Below are 15,536 nucleotides of genomic sequence, written 5' to 3'. Positions count from 1 at the left end.
CCGGTGTTTCTCCAACGCGGAGTTCCCCAAAGCGGAGTTTCTCCAACCTTAGTTTCTCCAGCACGGAGTTTGTCCAACGCGGAGTTTCTCCAACGCGGAGTTTCTCCAACGCAGAGTTTCTCCACCGCGGAGTTTCTCCAGCGCGGAGTTTCTCCAACGCGGAGTTTCTCCAACGCGGAGTTTCTACAACGCTGTGTTTCTACAACGCTGAGTTTCTCCAGCGCGGAGTTTTGTCCAAGCGCAGTTTCTCCAACACGGTGTTTCTCCAATGCGAAGTTTCTCCAACGCGTTGTTTCTCCAACGCAGAGTTTCTCCAACGCGGAGTTTCTCCAGAACGGAGGTTCTCCAACGCGAAGTTTCTCCAACACGAAGTTTCTCCAACACGAAGTTTCTACAGCACGGAGTTTCTCCAACACAGAATTTCTCCAGCAGGGAGTTTCTCCAACACGGAGTTTCTCCAGCGCGGAGTTTCTCCAGCGCGGAGTTCCTCTAGCACGGATTTTCTCCAGCACGGAGGTTCTCCAACGCGAAGTTTCTCCAACACGGAGTTTCTCCAACACGAAGTTTCTACAGCACGGAGTTTCTCCAACACAGAATTTCTCCAGCAGGGTGTTTCTCCAACACAGAGTTTCTCCAGCGCGGAGTTCCTCTAGCGTGGAGTTTCTCCAACACGGAGTTTCTCCAACACGCAGTTTCTCTAACGCGGAGTTTCTCCACCGCGGAGTTTCTCCAGCGCGGAGTTTCTGCAACGCGGAGTTTCACCAGCGGGGAGTTCCTCCAACGCGAAGTTTCTCCCATGCGGAGTTTCTCCAATGCGGAGTTTCTCCAACGCGGAGTTTCTACAACGCTGAGTTTCTCCAGCGCGGAGTTTCTCCAGCGCGGAGTTTCTTCAACACGGAGTTTGTTCAACGCGGAGTTTCTCCAACACGGACTTTCTCCCGCACGGAGTTTCTCCAGCACGGACTTTCTCCTGCGCGGAGTTTCTCCAGGGAGGAGTTTTTCCAACACGGATTTTCTCCAGCGCGGAGTTTCTCCAACACGGAATTTCTCCAGCTCGGAGTTTCTCCAGCCCGGAATTTCTCCAACGCCGAGTTTCACTAGCGCGGAGTTTCTCCAACGCCAGGTTTCTCCAACGCGGAGTTTCTCCAACGCGGAGTTTCTCCAGCACGGAGTTTCTCCAACGCGGAGTTTCTCCAACGCTGAGTTTCCCCAGCGCGGAGTTTCTCCAACCCGGAGTTTCACAGCATGGAGTTTCTCCAACGCGGAGTTTCTCCAGCGTGGAGTTTCCCCAGTGCGGTGTTTCTCCAACGCGGAGTTCCCCAACGCGGAGTTTCTCCAACCTTAGTTTCTCCAGCACGGAGTTTCTCCACCGCGGCATTTCTCCAGCGCGGAGTTTCTCCAACTTGGAGTTTCTCCAGCGCGGAGTTTCTCCAACACGGATTTTCTCCAGCGAGGAGTTTCTCCAACACGGAATTTCTCCAGCTCGGAGCTTCTCCAGCCCGCAGTTTCTCCAACGCGGAGTGTCTCCAGCACGGAGTTTCTCCAACGCGGAGTTTCTCCAACCCGGAGTTTCTCAGCATGGAGTTTCTCCAACGCGGAATTTCTCCAGCGCGGAGTTTCCCCAGCCCGGTGTTTCTCCAACGCGGAGTTCCCCAACGCGGAGTTTCTCCAACCTTAGTTTCTCCAGCACGGAGTTTCTCCAACGCGGAGTTTCTCCAACGCGGAGTTTCTCCAACGCAGAGTTTCTCCACCGCGGAGTTTCTCCAGCGCGGAGTTTCTCCAACGCGGAGTTTCTCCAACGCGGAGTTTCTACAACGCTGTGTTTCTACAACGCTGAGTTTCTCCAGCGCGGAGTTTTGTCCAAGCGCAGTTTCTCCAACACGGTGTTTCTCCAATGCGAAGTTTCTCCAACGCGTTGTTTCTCCAACGCAGAGTTTCTCCAACGCGGAGTTTCTCCAGAACGGAGGTTCTCCAACGCGAAGTTTCTCCAACACGAAGTTTCTCCAACACGAAGTTTCTACAGCACGGAGTTTCTCCAACACAGAATTTCTCCAGCAGGGAGTTTCTCCAACACGGAGTTTCTCCAGCGCGGAGTTTCTCCAGCGCGGAGTTCCTCTAGCACGGATTTTCTCCAGCACGGAGGTTCTCCAACGCGAAGTTTCTCCAACACGGAGTCTCTCCAACACGAAGTTTCTACAGCACGGAGTTTCTCCAACACAGAATTTCTCCAGCAGGGAGTTTCTCCAACACGGAGTTTCTCCAGCGCGGAGTTTTTCCAGCGCGGAGTTCCTCTAGCGCGAAGTTTCTCCAGCGCGGAGTTTCTCCAACACGGAGTTTCTCCAGCCCGGAGTTTCTCCTGCGCGGAGTATCTCCAGCGTGGAGTTTCTCCAACACGGAGTTTCTCCAACACGCAGTTTCTCTAACGCGGAGTTTCTCCACCGCGGAGTTTCTCCAGCGCGGAGCTTCTGCAACGCGGAGTTTCACCAGCGGGGAGTTCCTCCAACGCGGAGTTTCTTCCATGCGGAGTTTCTCCAATGCGGAGTTTCTCCAACGCGGAGGTTCTACAACGCTGAGTTTCTCCAGCGCGGAGTTTCTCTAGCGCGGAGTTTCTTCAACACGGAGTTTCTTCAACGCGGAGTTTCTCCAACACGGACTTTCTCCCGCACGGAGTTTCTCCAGCACGGACTTTCTCCTGCGCGGAGTTTCTCCAGGGAGGAGTTTCTCCAACACGGATTTTCTCCAGCGCGGAGTTTCTCCAACACGGAATTTCTCCAGCTCGGAGTTTCTCCAGCCCGGAGTTTCTCCAACGCGGAGTTTCACTAGCGCGGAGTTTCTCCAACGCCAAGTTTCTCCAACGCGGAGTTTCTCCAACGCGGAGTTTCTCCAGCACGGAGTTTCTCCAACGCGGAGTTTCTCCAACGCTGAGTTTCCCCAGCGCGGAGTTTCTCCAACCCGGAGTTTCACAGCATGGAGTTTCTCCAACGCGGAGTTTCTCCAGCGTGGAGTTTCCCCAGTGCGGTGTTTCTCCAACGCGGAGTTCCCCAGCGCGGAGTTTCTCCAACCTTAGTTTCTCCAGCGCGGAGTTTCTCCAACGCGGAGTTTCTACAACGCTGAGTTTCTACAACGCTGAGTTTCTCCAGCGCGGAGTTTCTCCACGGCGGAGTTTCTCCAGCGCGGAGTTTCTCCAACTTGGAGTTTCTCCAGCGCGGAGTTTCTCCAAGACGGATTTTCTCCAGCGCGGAGTTTCTCCAGCCCGGAGTTTCTCCAACGCGGAGTTTCTCTAACGCGGAGTGTCTCCAGCACGGAGTTTCTCCAACGCGGAGTTTCTCCAACCCGGAGTTTCTCAGCATGGAGTTTCTCCAACGCGGAATTTCTCCAGCGCGGAGTTTCCCCAGCCCGGTGTTTCTCCAACGCGGAGTTCCCCAAAGCGGAGTTTCTCCAACCTTAGTTTCTCCAGCACGGAGTTTCTCCAACGCGGAGTTTCTCCAGCGCGGAGCTTCTCCAGTGCGGAGTTTCTCCAACTCTGAGTTTCCCCAGCCCTGAGTTTTCGTGCGGAGTTTCTCCAGCATGGAGTTTCTCCAGCGCGGACTTTTCTCCAACGCGGACTTTTCTCCTACGCGGACTTTCACCAGCGCGGAGTTTCTCCATTGCTGAGTTTCTCCATCGCTGAGTTTCTCCAGCGGGGAGTTTCTCCAGCGCGGACTTTTCTCCAACGCGGACGTTTCTCCTACGCGGACTTTTCTCAAACGCGGAGTTTTCTCCTACGCGGACTTTCACCAAAGCGGAGTTTTTCCATCGCGGAGTTGGTCCATCGCGGAGTTTCTCCATCGCGGAGTTTCTCCAGCGCGGAGTTTCTCGCACACGAAGTTTCTCCATCGCTTAGTTTCTCCATCGCTGAATTTCTCCGTCGCTGAGTTTCTGCAGTGCGGAGTTTCTCCAGCGCGGAGTTTCTCGCACTCGGAGTTTCTCCAGCGCTGAGTTTCTCCATCGCTGATTTTCTCCATCGCTGAGTTTTTCCATCGCTGATTTTCTCCAGCGCGAAGTTTCTCCAGCGCAGAGTTTTTCAAGCGCGGAGTTTCATCAACGCGGAGTTTCTCCAGCGCGGAGTTTCTCCAGCGCGAAGTTTCTCCAGCGCGGAGTTACTCCAGCCCGGAGTTTCTCCAGCGCGGAGTTTCTCCATCGCGGAGTTTCTCCAGCGCGGAGTTTTTCCAGCGTGGAGTTTCTCCCGCGCTGACTTTTCTCCATCGCGGACTTTTCTCCAACGCGGACTTTCACCAACGCGAAGTTTATCCTTCGCGGAGCTTGTCCATCGTGGAATTTCTCAATCGCGGAGTTTCTCAAACGCGGAGCTTCTCCAGTGCGGAGTTTCTCTAACTCGGAGTTTCTCCAGCGTGGAGGTTCTCCATCGCGGAGTTTCTCAAAAGCGCAGTTTCTCCAGTGCGGAGTTTCTCAAACACGGAGCTTCTCTAGTGCGGAGTTTCTCAAACACGGAGCTTCTCTAGGGCGGAGTTTCTCCAGCGCCGACTTTTTTCCAACGCGGACTTTTCTCCAACGCGGACTTTCACCAACGCGGAGTTTTTCCATCGCGGAGTTTGTCCATCGCGGAGTTTCTTCATCGCGGAGTTTCTCCAGCGCGGAGTTTCACCAGCGCGGAGTTTCTCGCACACGGAGTTTCTCCAGCGCTGAGTTTCTCCATCGCTGAGGTTCTCCATCGCTGAGTTTCTCCAGCGGGGAGTTTCTCCAGCGCGGAGTTTCTCCAGCGCGGAGTTTTTCAAGCGCGGAGTTTTTTCAACGCGAAGTTTCTCCAGCGCGGAATTTCTCCAACACAGAGTTTCTCCAAAACAGAGTTTCTCCAACACGGAGTTTATCCAGCGCAGAGTTACTCCATCGCTGAGTTTCTACATCGCGGAGTTTCTCCTTCGCGGAGTTTCTCCATTGCTGAGTTTCTCCAGCGCGTAGTTTCTCCAGCGCCGAGTTTCTCCACCGCGGAGTTTCTCCAGCACACAGTTTCTCCAGCGCGGAGTTTCTCTAACGCGGACTTTCTCCAACGCGGAGTTTCTCCAACGCGGAGTTTCTCCAGCGCGGACTTTTCTCCAACGCGGACTTTCACCAACGCGGAGTTTCTACATCGCGGAGTTTGTCCATCGCAGAGTTGCTCTATCGCGGAGTTTCTCCAGCGCGGAATTTCTCGCACACGGAGTTTCTCCAGCGCTGAGTTTCTCCATCGCTGAATTTCTCCATCGCTGAATTTCTCCATCGCTGAGTTTCTCCAGCGCAGTTTTTCAAGCGCGGAGTTTCTTCAATGCGGAGTTTCTCCAACCCGGACTTTCACCAACGCAGAGTTTCTACATCGCGGAGTTTGTCCATCGCGAAGTTGCTTTATCGCGGAGTTTCTCCAGCGCAGAGTTTCTCGCACACGGAGTTTCTCCAGCGCTGAGTTTCTCCATCGCTGAATTTCTCCATCGCTGAATTTCTCCATCGCTGAGTTTCTCCAGCGCGGAGTTTCTCCAGCGCAGAGTTTTTCAAGCGCGGAGTTTCTTCAATGCGGAGTTTCTCCAACGCGAAGTTTCTCCAGCGCGGAGTTTCTCGAACACGGAGTTTCTCCAACACGGAGTTTCTCCATCGCGGAGTTTCCCCAGCGCAGAGTTTCTCCATCGCGGAGTTTCTCCAGCGCGGAGTTTCTCCAGCGCGGAGTTTCTCCAGTGCGGAGTTTCTCCACTGCGGAGTTTCTCCAGCGCGGAGTTTCTCGCACACGGAGTTTCTCCAGCGCTGAGTTTCTCCATCGCTGATTTTCTCCATCGCTGAGTTTTTCCATCGCTGAATTTCTCCAGCACGAAGTTTCTCCAGCGCAGAGTTTTTCAAGCGCGGAGTTTCATCAACGCGGAGTTTCCCCAGCGCAGAGTTTCTCCATCGCGGAGTTACTCCAGCCCGGAATTTCTCCAGCGCGGAGTTTCCCAATCGCGGAGTTTCTCCAGCGCGGAGTTTTTCCAGCGTGGAGTTTCTCCAGCGCTGACTTTTCTCCAACGCGGACTTTTCTTCACCGCGGACTTTCACCAACGCGGAGTTTCTCCTTCGCGGAGTTTGTCCATCGTGGAATTTCTCAATCGCGGAGCGTCTCAAACGCGGAGCTTCTCCAGTGCGGAGTTTCTCTAACTCGCAGTTTCTCCAGCGCGGAGGTTCTCCATCGCGGAGTTTCTCAAAAGCGGAGTTTCTCCAGTGCGGAGTTTCTCAAACGCGGAGCTTCACTAGTGCGGAGTTTCTCAAACGCTGAGCTTCTCTAGGGCGGAGTTTCTCCAGCGCCGTCTTTTCTCCAACGCGGACTTTTCTCCAACGCGGACTTTCACCAACGCGGAGTTTCTCCATCGCGGAGTTTGTCCATTGCGGAGTTTCTTCATCGCGGAGTTTCTCCAGCGCAGAGTTTCACCAGCGCGGAGTTTCACCAGCGCGGAGTTTCTCGCACACGGAGTTTCTCCAGCGCTGAGTTTCTCCATCGCTGAGGTTCTCCATCGCTGAGTTTCTCCAGCGTTGAGTTTCTCCAGCGCGGAGTTTCTCCAGCGCGGAGTTTCTCCAGCGCGGAGTATTTCAAGCGCGGAGTTTTTCAACGCCAAATTTCTCCAGCGCGGAATTTCTCCAACACAGAGTTTCTCCAAAACGGAGTTTCTCCAACACGGAGATTATACAGCGCAGAGTTACTCCATCGCTGAGTTTCTACATCGCGGAGTTTCTCCTTCGCGGAGTTTCTCCATCGCTGAGTTTCTCCAGCGCGTATTTTCTCCAGCGCCGAGTTTCTCCACCGCGGAGTTTCTCCAGCACACAGTTTCTCCAGCGCGGACTTTCTCCAACGCGGACTTTCTCCAACGCGGAGTTTCTCCAACGCGGAGTTTCTCCAACGCGCAGTTTTTCCAACGCGAAGTTTCTCCAGCGCGGAGTTTCTCCAACACGGAGTTTCTCCAACACGGAGTTTCTGCAACGCGGAGTTTCTCCATCGCGGAGTTTCTCCAGCGCGGAGTTTCTCCAGCGCGGAGTTTCTCCATCGCGGAGTTTCTCAAACGCGGAGTTTCTCTAGTGCGGAGTTTCTCCAGTGCGGAGTTTCTCCTGCGCGGAGTATCTCCAGCGCAGAGTTTCTCCAGCGCAGATTTTATGCAGCATGGATTTTCTCCAGCGCGGAGGTTCTCCAACGCGGAGTTTCTCCAACGCGAATTTTCTCCAGTGCGGAGTTTCTCCAACACAGAGTTTCTCCAACACGGAGTTTCTCCAGCGTGGAGTTTTTCAAGCGCGGAGTTTCTCCAACACGGAGTTTCTCCAGCGCGGAATTTCTCCAGCGCGGAGTTTCTCCAGCGCGGAGTTTCTCCAGGCCGGAGTTTCTCCGGCACGGAGTTTCTCCATCGCGGAGTTTCTCAAACGCGGAGTTTCTCCAGTGCGGAGATCCTCAAACGCGGAGCTTCTCCAGTGCGGAGTTTCTCCAACTCTGAGTTTCTCCAGCGCGGACTTTTCTCCAACGCGGACTTTTCTCCTACGCGGACTTTTCTCTAACGCGGACTTTTCTCCAACGCGGACTTTCATCAAAGCGGAGTTTCTCCATCCCGGAGTTGGTCCATCGCGGAGTTTCTCCAGCGGGGAGTTTCTCCAGCGCGGACTTTTCTCCAACGCGGACGTTTCTCCTACGCGGACTTTTCTCAAACGCGGAGTTTTCTCCTACGCGGACTTTCACCAAAGCGGAGTTTTTCCATCGCGGAGTTGGTCCATCGCGGAGTTTCTCCATCGCGGAATTTCTCCAGCGCGGAGTTTCTCGCACACGAAGTTTCTCCATCGCTTAGTTTCTCCATCGCTGAATTTCTCCATCGCTGAGTTTCTGCAGTGCGGAGTTTCTCCAGCGCGGAGTTTCTCGCACTCGGAGTTTCTCCAGCGCTGAGTTTCTCCATCGCTGATTTTCTCCATCGCTGAGTTTTTCCATCGCTGATTTTCTCCAGCGCGAAGTTTCTCCAGCGCAGAGTTTTTCAAGCGCGGAGTTTCATCAACGCGGAGTTTCTCCAGCGCGGAGTTTCTCCAGCGCGAAGTTTCTCCAGCGCGGAGTTACTCCAGCCCGGAGTTTCTCCAGCGCGGAGTTTCTCCATCGCGGAGTTTCTCCAGCGCGGAGTTTTTCCAGCGTGGAGTTTCTCCCGCGCTGACTTTTCTCCAACGCGGACTTTTCTCCAACGCGGACTTTCACCAACGCGAAGTTTATCCTTCGCGGAGCTTGTCCATCGTGGAATTTCTCAATCGCGGAGTTTCTCAAACGCGGAGCTTCTCCAGTGCGGAGTTTCTCTAACTCGGAGTTTCTCCAGCGTGGAGGTTCTCCATCGCGGAGTTTCTCAAAAGCGCAGTTTCTCCAGTGCGGAGTTTCTCAAACACGGAGCTTCTCTAGTGCGGAGTTTCTCAAACACGGAGCTTCTCTAGGGCGGAGTTTCTCCAGCGCCGACTTTTTTCCAACGCGGACTTTTCTCCAACGCGGACTTTCACCAACGCGGAGTTTTTCCATCGCGGAGTTTGTCCATCGCGGAGTTTCTTCATCGCGGAGTTTCTCCAGCGCGGAGTTTCACCAGCGCGGAGTTTCTCGCACACGGAGTTTCTCCAGCGCTGAGTTTCTCCATCGCTGAGGTTCTCCATCGCTGAGTTTCTCCAGCGGAGAGTTTCTCCAGCGCGGAGTTTCTCCAGCGCGGAGTTTTTCAAGCGCGGAGTTTTTTCAACGCGAAGTTTCTCCAGCGCGGAATTTCTCCAACACATAGTTTCTCCAAAACAGAGTTTCTCCAACACGGAGTTTATCCAGCGCAGAGTTACTCCATCGCTGAGTTTCTACATCGCGGAGTTTCTCCTTCGCGGAGTTTCTCCATTGCTGAGTTTCTCCAGCGCGTAGTTTCTCCAGCGCCGAGTTTCTCCACCGCGGAGTTTCTCCAGCACACAGTTTCTCCAGCGCGGAGTTTCTCTAACGCGGACTTTCTCCAACGCGGAGTTTCTCCAACGCGGAGTTTCTCCAGCGCGGACTTTTCTCCAACGCGGACTTTCACCAACGCGGAGTTTCTACATCGCGGAGTTTGTCCATCGCAGAGTTGCTCTATCGCGGAGTTTCTCCAGCGCGGAATTTCTCGCACACGGAGTTTCTCCAGCGGTGAGTTTCTCCATCGCTGAATTTCTCCATCGCTGAATTTCTCCATCGCTGAGTTTCTCCAGCGCAGTTTTTCAAGCGCGGAGTTTCTTCAATGCGGAGTTTCTCCAACCCGGACTTTCACCAACGCAGAGTTTCTACATCGCGGAGTTTGTCCATCGCGAAGTTGCTTTATCGCGGAGTTTCTCCAGCGCAGAGTTTCTCGCACACGGAGTTTCTCCAGCGCTGAGTTTCTCCATCGCTGAATTTCTCCATCGCTGAATTTCTCCATCGCTGAGTTTCTCCAGCGCGGAGTTTCTCCAGCGCAGAGTTTTTCAAGCGCGGAGTTTCTTCAATGCGGAGTTTCTCCAACGCGAAGTTTCTCCAGCGCGGAGTTTCTCGAACACGGAGTTTCTCCAACACGGAGTTTCTCCATCGCGGAGTTTCCCCAGCGCAGAGTTTCTCCATCGCGGAGTTTCTCCAGCGCGGAGTTTCTCCAGCGCGGAGTTTCTCCAGTGCGGGAGTTTCTCCACTGCGGAGTTTCTCCAGCGCGGAGTTTCTCGCACACGGAGCTTCTCCAGCGCTGAGTTTTCTCCATCGCTGATTTTCTCCATCGCTGAGTTTTTCCATCGCTGAATTTCTCCAGCACGAAGTTTCTCCAGCGCAGAGTTTTTCAAGCGCGGAGTTTCATCAACGCGGAGTTTCCCCAGCGCAGAGTTTCTCCATCGCGGAGTTACTCCAGCCCGGAGTTTCTCCAGCGCGGAGTTTCCCAATCGCGGGTTTCTCCAGCGCGGAGTTTTTCCAGCGTGGAGTTTCTCCAGCGCTGACTTTTCTCCAACGCGGACTTTTCTTCAACGCGGACTTTCACCAACGCGGAGTTTCTCCTTCGCGGAGTTTGTCCATCGTGGAATTTCTCAATCGCGGAGCGTCTCAAACGCGGAGCTTCTCCAGTGCGGAGTTTCTCTAACTCGCAGTTTCTCCAGCGCGGAGGTTCTCCTTCGCGGAGTTTCTCAAAAGCGGAGTTTCTCCAGTGCGGAGTTTCTCAAACGCGGAGCTTCACTAGTGCGGAGTTTCTCAAACGCTGAGCTTCTCTAGGGCGGAGTTTCTCCAGCGCCGTCTTTTCTCCAACGCGGGACTTTTCTCCAACGCGGACTTTCACCAACGCGGAGTTTCTCCATCGCGGAGTTTGTCCATTGCGGAGTTTCTTCATCGCGGAGTTTCTCCAGCGCAGAGTTTCACCAGCGCGGAGTTTCACCAGCGCGGAGTTTCTCGCACACGGAGTTTCTCCAGCGCTGAGTTTCTCCATCGCTGAGGTTCTCCATCGCTGAGTTTCTCCAGCGTTGAGTTTCTCCAGCGCGGAGTTTCTCCAGCGCGGAGTTTCTCCAGCGCGGAGTATTTCAAGCGCGGAGTTTTTCAACGCCAAATTTCTCCAGCGCGGAATTTCTCCAACACAGAGTTTCTCCAAAACGGAGTTTCTCCAACACGGAGATTATACAGCGCAGAGTTACTCCATCGCTGAGTTTCTACATCGCGGAGTTTCTCCTTCGCGGAGTTTCTCCATCGCTGAGTTTCTCCAGCGCGTATTTTCTCCAGCGCCGAGTTTCTCCACCGCGGAGTTTCTCCAGCACACAGTTTCTCCAGCGCGGACTTTCTCCAACGCGGACTTTCTCCAACGCGGAGTTTCTCCAACGCGGAGTTTCTCCAACGCGCAGTTTTTCCAACGCGAAGTTTCTCCAGCGCGGAGTTTCTCCAACACGGAGTTTCTCCAACACGGAGTTTCTGCAACGCGGAGTTTCTCCATCGCGGAGTTTCTCCAGCGCGGAGTTTCTCCAGCGCGGAGTTTCTCCATCGCGGAGTTTCTCAAACGCGGAGTTTCTCTAGTGCGGAGTTTCTCCAGTGCGGAGTTTCTCCTGCGCGGAGTATCTCCAGCGCAGAGTTTCTCCAGCGCAGATTTTATGCAGCAGGGATTTTCTCCAGCGCGGAGGTTCTCCAACGCGGAGTTTCTCCAACGCGAATTTTCTCCAGTGCGGAGTTTCTCCAACACAGAGTTTCTCCAACACGGAGTTTCTCCAGCGTGGAGTTTCTCAAGCGCGGAGTTTCTCCAACACGGAGTTTCTCCAGCGCGGAATTTCTCCAGCGCGGAGTTTCTCCAGCGCGGAGTTTCTCCAGGCCGGAGTTTCTCCGGCACGGAGTTTCTCCATCGCGGAGTTTCTCAAACGCGGAGTTTCTCCAGTGCGGAGATCCTCAAACGCGGAGCTTCTCCAGTGCGGAGTTTCTCCAACTCTGAGTTTCTCCAGCGCGGACTTTTCTCCAACGCGGACTTTTCTCCTACGCGGACTTTTCTCTAACGCGGACTTTTCTCCAACGCGGACTTTCATCAAAGCGGAGTTTCTCCATCCCGGAGTTGGTCCATCGCGGAGTTTCTCCATCGCGGAGTTTCTCCAGCGCGGAGTTTCTCCAGCGCGGAGTTTCTCGCACACGGAGTTTTTCCATCGCTGAGTTTCTCCGTCGCTTAGTTTCTCCATCGCTGAGTTTCTCCATCGCTGAGCTTCTCCAGCGCTGAGTTTCTCCATCGCTGAGGTTGTCCATCGCTGAGTTTCTCCAGCGGGGAGTTTCTCCAGCGCGGAGTTTCTCCATCGCTGAGTTTCTCCAGCGCGGAGTTTCTCAAACGCGGAGCTTCACTAGTGCGGAGTTTCTCAAACGCTGAGCTTCTCTAGGGCGGAGTTTCTCCAGCGCCGTCTTTTCTCCAAGGCGGACTTTTCTCCAACGCGGACTTTCACCAACGCGGAGTTTCTCCATCGCGGAGTTTGTCCATTGCGGAGTTTCTTCATCGCGGAGTTTCTCCAGCGCGGAGTTTCTCCAGCGCAGAGTTTCACCAGCGCGGAGTTTCACCAGCGCGGAGTTTCACCAGCGCGGAGTTTCTCGCACACGGAGTTTCTCCAGCGCTGAGTTTCTCCATCGCTGAGGTTCTCCATCGCTGAGTTTCTCCAGCGGGGAGTTTCTCCAGCGCGGAGTTTCTCCAGCGCGGAGTTTCTCCAGCGCGGAGTATTTCAAGCGCGGAGTTTTTTCAACGCGAAATTTCTCCAGCGCGGAATTTCTCCAACACAGAGTTTCTCCAAAACGGAGTTTCTCCAACACGGAGATTATCCAGCGCAGAGTTACTCCATCGCTGAGTTTCTACATCGCGGAGTTTCTCCTTCGCGGGAGTTTCTCCATCGCTGAGTTTCTCCAGCGCGTATTTTCTCCAGCGCCGAGTTTCTCCACCGCGGAGTTTCTCCAGCACACAGTTTCTCCAGCGCGGAGTTTCTCCAACGCGGACTTTCTCCAACGCGGAGTTTCTCCAACGCGGAGTTTCTCCAACGCGCAGTTTTTCCAACGCGAAGTTTCTCCAGCGCGGAGTTTCTCCAACACGGAGCTTCTCCAACACGGAGTTTCTGCAACGCGGAGTTTCTCCATCGCGGAGTTTCTCCAGCGCGGAGTTTCTCCAGCGCGGAGTTTCTCCATCGCGGAGTTTCTCAAACGCGGAGTTTCTCTAGTGCGGAGTTTCTCCAGTGCGGAGTTTCACCTGCGCGGAGTATCTCCAGCGCAGAGTTTCTCCAGCGCAGATTTTATGCAGCAGGAATTTTCTCCAGCGCGGAGTTTCTCCAACGCGGAGTTTCTCCAACGCGAAGTTTCTCCAACACGGAGTTTTTCCAGCGCGGAATTTCTCAAGCGCGGAGTTTCTCCAGCGCGGAGTTTCTCCAGGCCGGAGTTTCTCCGGCACGGAGTTTCTCCATCGCGGAGTTTCGCAAACGCGGAGTTTCTCCAGTGCGGAGATTCTTAAACGCGGAGCTTCTCCAGTGCGGAGTTTCTCCAACTCTGAGTTTCTCCAGCGCGGACTTTTCTCCAACGCGGACTTTTCTCCTACGCGGCCTTTTCTCTAACGCGGACTTTTCTCCAACGCGGACTTTCATCAAAGCGGAGTTTCTCCATCGCGGAGTTGGTCCATCGCGGAGTTTCTCCATCGCGGAGTTTCTCCAGCGCGGAGTTTCTCGCACACGGAGTTTTTCCATCGCTGAGTTTCTCCATCGCTGAGTTTCTCCAGTGCGGAGTTTCTCCAACACAGAGTTTCTCCAAAACGGAGTTTCTCCAACACGGAGTTTATCCAGCGCAGAGTTACTCCATCGCTGAGTTTCTACATCGCGGAGTTTCTCCTTCGCGGAGTTTCTCCATCGCTGAGTTTCTCCAGCGCGTATTTTCTCCAGCGCCGAGTTTCTCCACCGCGGAGTTTCTCCAGCACACAGTTTCTCCAGCGCGGAGTTCCTCCAACGCGGACTTTCTCCAACGCGGAGTTTCTCCAACGCGGAGTTTCTCCAACGCGCAGTTTTTCCAACGCGAAGTTTCTCCAGCGCGGAGTTTCTCCAACACGGAGTTTCTCCAACACGGAGTTTCTGCAACGCGGAGTTTCTCCATCGCGGAGTTTCTCCAGCGCGGAGTTTCTCCAGCGCGGAGTTTCTCCATCGCGGAGTTTCTCAAACGCGGAGTTTCTCTAGTGCGGAGTTTCTCCAGTGCGGAGTTTCACCTGCGCGGAGTATCTCCAGCGCAGAGTTTCTCCAGCGCAGATTTTATGCAGCAGGGATTTTCTCCAGCGCGGAGGTTCTCCAACGCGGAGTTTCTCCAACGCGAATTTTCTCCAGTGCGGAGTTTCTCCAACACAGAGTTTCTCCAACACGGAGTTTCTCCAGCGTGGAGTTTCTCAAGCGCGGAGTTTCTCCAACACGGAGTTTCTCCAGCGCGGAATTTCTCCAGCGCGGAGTTTCTCCAGCGCGGAGTTTCTCCAGGCCGGAGTTTCTCCGGCACGGAGTTTCTCCATCGCGGAGTTTCTCAAACGCGGAGTTTCTCCAGTGCGGAGATTCTCAAACGCGGAGCTTCTCCAGTGCGGAGTTTCTCCAACTCTGAGTTTCTCCAGCGCGGACTTTTCTCCAACGCGGACTTTTCTCCTACGCGGACTTTTCTCTAACGCGGACTTTTCTCCAACGCGGACTTTCATCAAAGCAGAGTTTCTCCATCCTGGAGTTGGTCCATCGCGGAGTTTCTCCATCGCGGAGTTTCTCCAGCGCGGAGTTTCTCGCACACGGAGTTTTTCCATCGCTGAGTTTCTCCATCGCTGAGTTTCTCCAGTGCGGAGTTTCTCCAACACAGAGTTTCTCCAACACGGAGTTTATCCAGCGGAGAGTTACTCCATCGCTGAGTTTCTACATCGCGGAGTTTCTCCTTCGCGGAGTTTCTCCATCGCTGAATTTCTCCAGCGCGGAGTTTCTCAAACGCGGAGCTTCACTAGTGCGGAGTTTCTCAAACGCTGAGCTTCTCTAGGGCGGAGTTTCTCCAGCGCCGTCTTTTCTCCAAGGCGGACTTTTCTCCAACGCGGACTTTCACCAACGCGGAGTTTCTCCATCGCGGAGTTTGTCCATTGCGGAGTTTCTTCATCGCGGAGTTTCTCCAGCGCGGAGTTTCTCCAGCGCAGAGTTTCACCAGCGCGGAGTTTCACCAGCGCGGAGTTTCACCAGCGCGGAGTTTCTCGCACACGGAGTTTCTCCAGCGCTGAGTTTCTCCATCGCTGAGGTTCTCCATCGCTGAGTTTCTCCAGCGGGGAGTTTCTCCAGCGCGGAGTTTCTCCAGCGCGGAGTATTTCAAGCGCGGAGTTTTTTCAACGCGAAATTTCTCCAGCGCGGAATTTCTCCAACACAGAGTTTCTCCAAAACGGAGTTTCTCCAACACGGAGATTATCCAGCGCAGAGTTACTCCATCGCTGAGTTTCTACATCGCGGAGTTTCTCCTTCGCGGAGTTTCTCCGTCGCTGAGTTTCTCCAGCGCGTATTTTCTCCAGCGCCGAGTTTCTCCACCGCGGAGTTTCTCCAGCACACAGTTTCTCCAGCGCGGAGTTTCTCCAACGCGGACTTTCTCCAACGCGGAGTTTCTCCAACGCGGAGTTTCTCCAACGCGCCGTTTTTCCAACGCGAAGTTTCTCCATCTCGGAGTTTCTCCAGCGCGGAGTTTCTCCAGCGCGGAGTTTCTCCATCGCGGAGTTTCTCAAACGCGGAGTTTCTCTAGTGCGGAGTTTCTCCAGTGCGGAGTTTCACCTGCGCGGAGTATCTCCAGCGCAGAGTTTCTCCAGCGCAGATTTTATGCAGCAGGGATTTTCTCCAGCGCGGAGTTTCTCCAACGCGGAGTTTCTCCAACGCGAAGTTTCTCCAGTGCGGAGTTTCTCCAACACAGAGTTTCTCCAACACGGAGTTTCTCCAGCGTGGAGTTTCTCAAGCGCGGAGTTTCTCCAACACGGAGTTTTTCCAGCGCGGAATTTCTCAAGCGCGGAGTTTCTCCAGCGCGGAGTTTCTCCAGGCCGGAGTTTCTCCGGCACGGAGTTTCTCCATCGCGG

This window comes from Amblyomma americanum, chromosome 2 (genome assembly GCF_052857255.1).
Source record: "Amblyomma americanum isolate KBUSLIRL-KWMA chromosome 2, ASM5285725v1, whole genome shotgun sequence".
NCBI lineage: Eukaryota > Metazoa > Arthropoda > Arachnida > Ixodida > Ixodidae > Amblyomma > Amblyomma americanum.
Note: the sequence above shows the minus strand (reverse complement) of the source record.